Genomic DNA, 6,000 nt, shown 5'->3' with positions numbered 1-6,000 from the left:
AAAAAAAAACAAAACAATTTAAAGAGTAAAAACTGAATTTAATTACATTGAAATGACTGTCGATAAAGAGTTCTGTGCCAGGTCATTTTGTACTTGGATGGCACCATTTTAATTAGGATTTCTAATCTTGTGTTTTGCCAGAAGCTCTAATGTATTTAGGTAGGCACTGAATAACATAAAGTGTACTTTTCCATCTCAATATAACACTTCTTGTTTTGTACCAGCTCTGTTCAGTCAAGTAAGGTACAGTATACATTGTGCATGTAGTGTGTAAATTACACCATTAATCGTGTTCATTATGGCATGAACAAGAGCATTTCCAAGGGAAACTTTGCTTCATGCCCTGCTAAAGCGCCACAATGCCATGTAAGAATGTACAACCACATTTGCTGTGTACGGTCAGAAAACATAATGATATTTCCACTTTCGGCAAAGTCGTCCATCAGATGCAGCATCACATCAGAGCAAGCCAATCACAGCTGCAGCTACTAAAAATGAAAAATGTGTTTGATTAACTCAAGCTAATGTCATTACTGCTGCGCTGTCCAACACAGTGACACCTTCCACAAACATGTGTTTTATAAGAGTCCTACATAGGATTTTTAATTTTTTTTTCTACATGGTTATTAATTAAACAGATTTTAAGAAGTTGGTACTAAAATGTATAAAATATAACACCAAGGTAAATAAAATCAATAAAAAGTCTTTCTTTCTTTATTGCAGTCCAGAATCACAGTAGCATTCACATAAATCTCTGTGGGCATCTAGTAATCACATTTATTCCATCCAAACCTTTATTCCCTTTGACTTAAAAGGAAAATAAAATTCATTAAATTTAAGAGGCACAAACATTTCTTTAAGGAAGACAGCTTATTTGTATTCTAGACTCCCACAGTGTCTCCTCACATGTGGCTGAGCTCAACTGAACGAATGAGTGAGAAAGGAAGGAGGAGGGAAGCAAAAGGGAGGGAGTGCATGAGAGGGGAAGGATGAATCTAATGCATTGCAGCAGAGAACTGTGACAGAACAGGCATTTATTTGAGCAGAGACTGCTGCTCTAGGAGGAAGGACACGGCAGCAGCAGCAGCAGCACAAACACTCGGCGCTGCTCTATCACTCCGTGGCTCCACTACAGCTGGAGACAAGGTGCACACGAAGAGGCGGAGGCATGAGGGATACACACTAGAAGCACAACAACTCTCCAATGCCACAACCAATATGATTGCTGGAGTACTGTTTTGCACCTTCAGTACTTTTCCTCCTAATAATCTTTCACGATTTCCTGTGGCTTGATTTGAAGGAATATTCATGCCAACAGAAAGCATGACTTCAGTAAGAATCAGTGCTGGTCTCCTTACAGGTCAGGCATTAGTGCCATCAGAAGACTCAAGAAGCATCCTGCACATTAAATGACTCCATGATCAGAGGATCAACCATTGTCATCGGGTGGGAAGAAGTCTGTGGGATTACTGCATGTAAAAGGCCTCAGTCCTTCTATTTTTTTCTCTTTTCCTGTGTAGCTGTATTTTCTAGTCAAAGACAAGACACAAAGGCAAAGACAAGACACAGAAGAGCGAAACCAACTTTGCTTAATTGGAACAAAAACCATTAAGAATTTTTCTTTGCTCCAGTTTCACTTTTGGGGTAATATTGTGCATTGAAGTTGCCCTGGAATAAGATTTGAAACTCACTGGTGAGTAAAACAAGTTTCAAACTTTAATAGAAAACAAGCTGTTTGGTTGCTGTATTGTTCTTTTTGGTTAACTACAGACATCTGTTGTGCACTATTGCTTTTCTCTGTCAAGAAGACCTTCAATTATCAGCGCACTGCTGTCCAAACCTAAGCATTTATCTTGCAAGGCTTATGTTCTCATCTTTTTTCTACCCCAGCCAAGAGAGAATGACACATCTGATTTACATTCATGTGAAACTGACCGACTAATTTTTGTGTGGTCAGGCTTCTGCACTAAAATGGACTTTTTTGAAGTTACTAGTAAGCTAGTTTTCTCATGCAATCATACTACCTGCTAACAGTGGCAAAAGTTGCCATGTGTAGACATCAGCATGATTTATTTGTTTGCTTCAGAGCGCTTGTGTTGAACAGTGATGTCCCATTCTATGGTGGAAACATCAGCTCAGCTTGTCCATCTAAGTTTTCTGTTTGCGGCTTCACACTATTTGTTAGTTTGTGTAGTTAAACTGTCAGGGCTGTGCATTACAGTCGTTTTGGAACAGATAGAAACATGCTCAAGGTTATTCACCCCTTTAAATATAAATATAATCTGTGTTGATGTCGGTGATGAAATGTCAGTTCTCATTTATTGCTGCAGATATGGAATATATTACAGCATTGCCTTTCGAGAGATTAACATTATTTATTCTGAGAAAGAAAAAAAAACATTAATCTTTTACTCCACATTAATCACATAAAGTAATCATGTGGTTTCTATCCAAGCAACTTGACACCAATCTCAGATCCCTGCTATATCAGCTGTAATTGCACATTACTGTAATTGTGAAGTACTAAACAGGCCAAAAATGAAGTACAGTATACGCTGGTGGCCTTTTTCCTCTGGAACCAAAGTACTGGTGATGGTTGTCTTTTATTTACCTCAGTTGCACTCCTCTGTTACACACAGGGCTGTTGAGATAAGAGGGAGCATGGCACACACATTTAGATGATGCCATTGTCAGTTTGTTTGCAATCAAGGCCTGTGAGATGTTGGACAAGAGCTTTTTCCCCTGAAAGAGAATGCTGTGTGCAAAACCCTTGATGCCACTTTTGATTCTCAAAGCAGTCAGGCGATAACAGAAGGGTGGTAATAGCTGCTGATTAAGAGATATAAAAAAAGTATTCATCCATGCATAATGAAATTAAATAAACATCATACACATCACAGCAAACATTCTTCATTCAAATCAACTAATAAAGACCTGCTATCGACATAGAAAAGCAAGAATTTCATTAATTCCCTCAGGATTAATTATTAACATCACATTGTGTTAAACATCATGTCTGCGTGAAATAAATTTATTGATGACTGCCAGTGTGGCCCAATGCAGCACTCTACACACATGTTGTGTTGCTCTGATTGTAGATCAAAACCAGTCTGTCTCCATCTGCATACATTCCCCATACTATGTCAAAAATATTCTAAAATGCACAATATTTGTTCTGTTTTTTTCTTATAAACAGAAACTGCTCCAAACAAGCTGCCCAATGGGGAAGTGAGCATGCCAGCACTAAACAATAGACTGTCAGCCATTCTTTTGAAGCTTAATCCAGCACAAATCCCACACCAAAAACATTAGTCTCAGTAGCAAGCATATGTGCCATATATTATTGAACAAGGAAAACAATAGGAACAGCATCAAAAACAAGTGAGAAAAAGAAGTACACTAGTGAGGCACAACTGACTTTTACCTAAATCTTCTCTCGTGTACTCATGTTACAACATCGATAACTACGACCCACAGACTTGACACTCATTTTCCAAAGTTAGAAATGTGCTGCTAAGCTTGAATTCTTAAGAACCAACTTATGAATAAATGTGCTATTAAATGCAATGAAATTGAATCTATAATCCAATCATTTATAGATGAATAATTTATAGTATATCATTAAAAAGAGCAGTTGCTGTCAAATATAGTGTTTTCTTTCTATTTTTCTATTTAAACAAGCTAAAGATTTTGCCAGTGATTTGAAAAACAAAAAATTATACTATGTTTATTATTTTTATATTTCTATAGTGTTTATATATATATGTATATATATACAACTTCTATTTAAAGAAATACAGTTTTGGAAAAAAGAAGATTCAATGGATATGCATGGTTAAACAGTCTCTAAAGTTTAATCATATAATGATGATTGCCCACAGCTACCATACAACTATGATAAATACGCAACACATCTTGGGAACCAAATTGCTGATTTGAAATTAAAGTAAATGAAGCATGTTCTGAATCTTAACATTCTAGTTGGACAGGTCCTCTTTATACTAATGAATAAAGGTCTTCTTCCTGAGCATCCTTTGTACCTGCTGCCATCTGGAGAAGACATGTGAGAGCGTGGGCATGTCTGCACAGGTCAGGTCAGCTCTAATTAGTATTTCATCATAATTACAGTGAGACTGCAGACTGACAGCTCCATTTATATGGCTGCAATGCAGCAGTTAGATAGTCACTGAATGAATGAAAATGCCACCCTATCTTTGTGGGAGGTATCACTTTATATTGCTAAAGGCAGGAAGAAATGTAGACAGTCTGTAAGAGGTGGTTTTATATTGCAGCTGCAAATGGAAAACATACTGTGAAAAGGAGCCAATTATAGGATATTTGTCAAAGAAAGAAAATGCCACATGACTAATATGGAAATTATAGGGCCATAATGTTTATGCATTACTTTAAAAAGAAGCACATAAAGTATCTTCACATTCTCAACCCTGTATGTTTCTTTATCTTTGAAAAGTAACACATCGCAGCTTTGAGACTGAAGACGAATTGATGAAGTAAAAGTATAAATAAATAAATAAATAAAGACAACTTAAATATGAATTGCATATTATGGCAATACAGCGCACAATCAGCTTACTTGACAAGCATGTTAAGACAGCCAGAATAAGCCAGTTGAGTTCTTTTTATGATCAAAGCTATTAGAATTTTTACAACATAAAACATTTCTTTGATTCTAGCCTAAAAACATACCTGGTATGATATAAAATGTGGAAATGTCCATATTTTAGTTGATTTTAGGAATAATTTTTGGAGTAAGGACAAATATCTCAATTTATAGAAAACTGAGTCAGCTGACTCTTTTAGTTAAATGAGATAAATGAGGTGTTAATACAAGTGGTTCACCTATAGACTGTGCATTTTTCAGCCTCTTATAAATGTGTCAGGTAATGACAAAGCAGTCAGTTCGTGCAGTGTTTATAGAAAATGTGACAAGCATATGTGGCTATCCAATTTTGGTAACTGGAGTTAAGTACAATTCTGGCACTGAGTGCCACAGTCCTGATGAGAGAATGAATACATTGTTAGTGGGAGGAATACATTAGCAGCAGATGAAGTTTGGACTGGCTTTCATAATGTCCAATCACATTAACTCTTCTCACCTACCATAAAAACAGCTGACAGTTTCATAATGGGGAAGCTGCATTCTTGACCGGCATCTCGTATCTAGCCATATTCCAGGAAGTGAAAACAACTGAAGGACAAACACGATCAGCTGTTGGGAACAAGTGAATGATTTTTGCAATATTTTGAAGTTATAGTCATATTTCACTTTTAAAATCTAGTTGTTCATTATTTTGAATAAAACTTTTCCATAAGGAGAGATGCATTGAAAAGATGTTCAATTAATTATTGCACAAGGGTCAAATTTGAAACATTGTTTAGCAAATAGGCGTAAATGGAATGGGTAAATTAATGAAAGAAGGGGAAATGATAGGTCCCCCTCCTTCCATGTGGTCTGGTGGTGAATGATTACAGATAGGAGGTGGCAGATACGTCTAATGAAATTCCTCTGGGGAAAGAGGTGGGAGTTAGGAGGAGGCAGGTGGTGCATAAGTCAGTCTGGAGGAGAAGTGACAGAACAGAAAGTGGATCAGACTGAACAGCTCTAAAAGTTACCAGCAAGAAGACCATTGGACCAGAGCTGCAATGACAGAATTAACCCTATGAAGCCGTATGTCTCACATGTGGCGGCAGGTGAAATTACCATTCACCAGACACAAAGTTAGATTGTGGGATTTGTCTTTCTTTTAGTGACAGTGGGTGTTCCACTTTCCATTCTATGTGACAAATACCAGGTTTACTTGTAGATGTCAACATTTCACCACAGAAAACTGAACCCCAGTAAAACACCTTTCCAGAAATAAAATTATACCTCCATCAGTTGGTGCATAAACAACTAAAGCAGTCAGTCTTTACAACGAAAATAAAATAAAACCACATATCAGGCTCCATTTAACATAAAGCACTTAGTAGACTGATATC

At 36.9% G+C, this 6,000-nt stretch overlaps 1 protein-coding gene across 1 annotated transcript in view; it reads left to right on the top strand.

Moving 5' to 3' along the window:
* The first annotated feature begins 1,374 nt into the window (after positions 1 to 1,374).
* LOC121647330 (leucine-rich repeat-containing protein 4C-like) overlaps positions 1,375 to 6,000 on the top strand; it is a 180,715-nt gene continuing 176,089 nt past the window's right edge. The window contains exon 1 of the mRNA XM_041996658.1: positions 1,375 to 1,693. The gene's annotated coding sequence lies outside the window, so the exon portion shown is untranslated. The remainder of the gene's footprint in view (positions 1,694 to 6,000) is intronic.

This window comes from Melanotaenia boesemani, chromosome 10 (genome assembly GCF_017639745.1).
Source record: "Melanotaenia boesemani isolate fMelBoe1 chromosome 10, fMelBoe1.pri, whole genome shotgun sequence".
In the NCBI taxonomy this organism is placed as follows: Eukaryota; Metazoa; Chordata; class Actinopteri; order Atheriniformes; family Melanotaeniidae; genus Melanotaenia; species Melanotaenia boesemani.
Note: the sequence above shows the minus strand (reverse complement) of the source record. Positions and strands in the feature narration are given on the sequence as shown.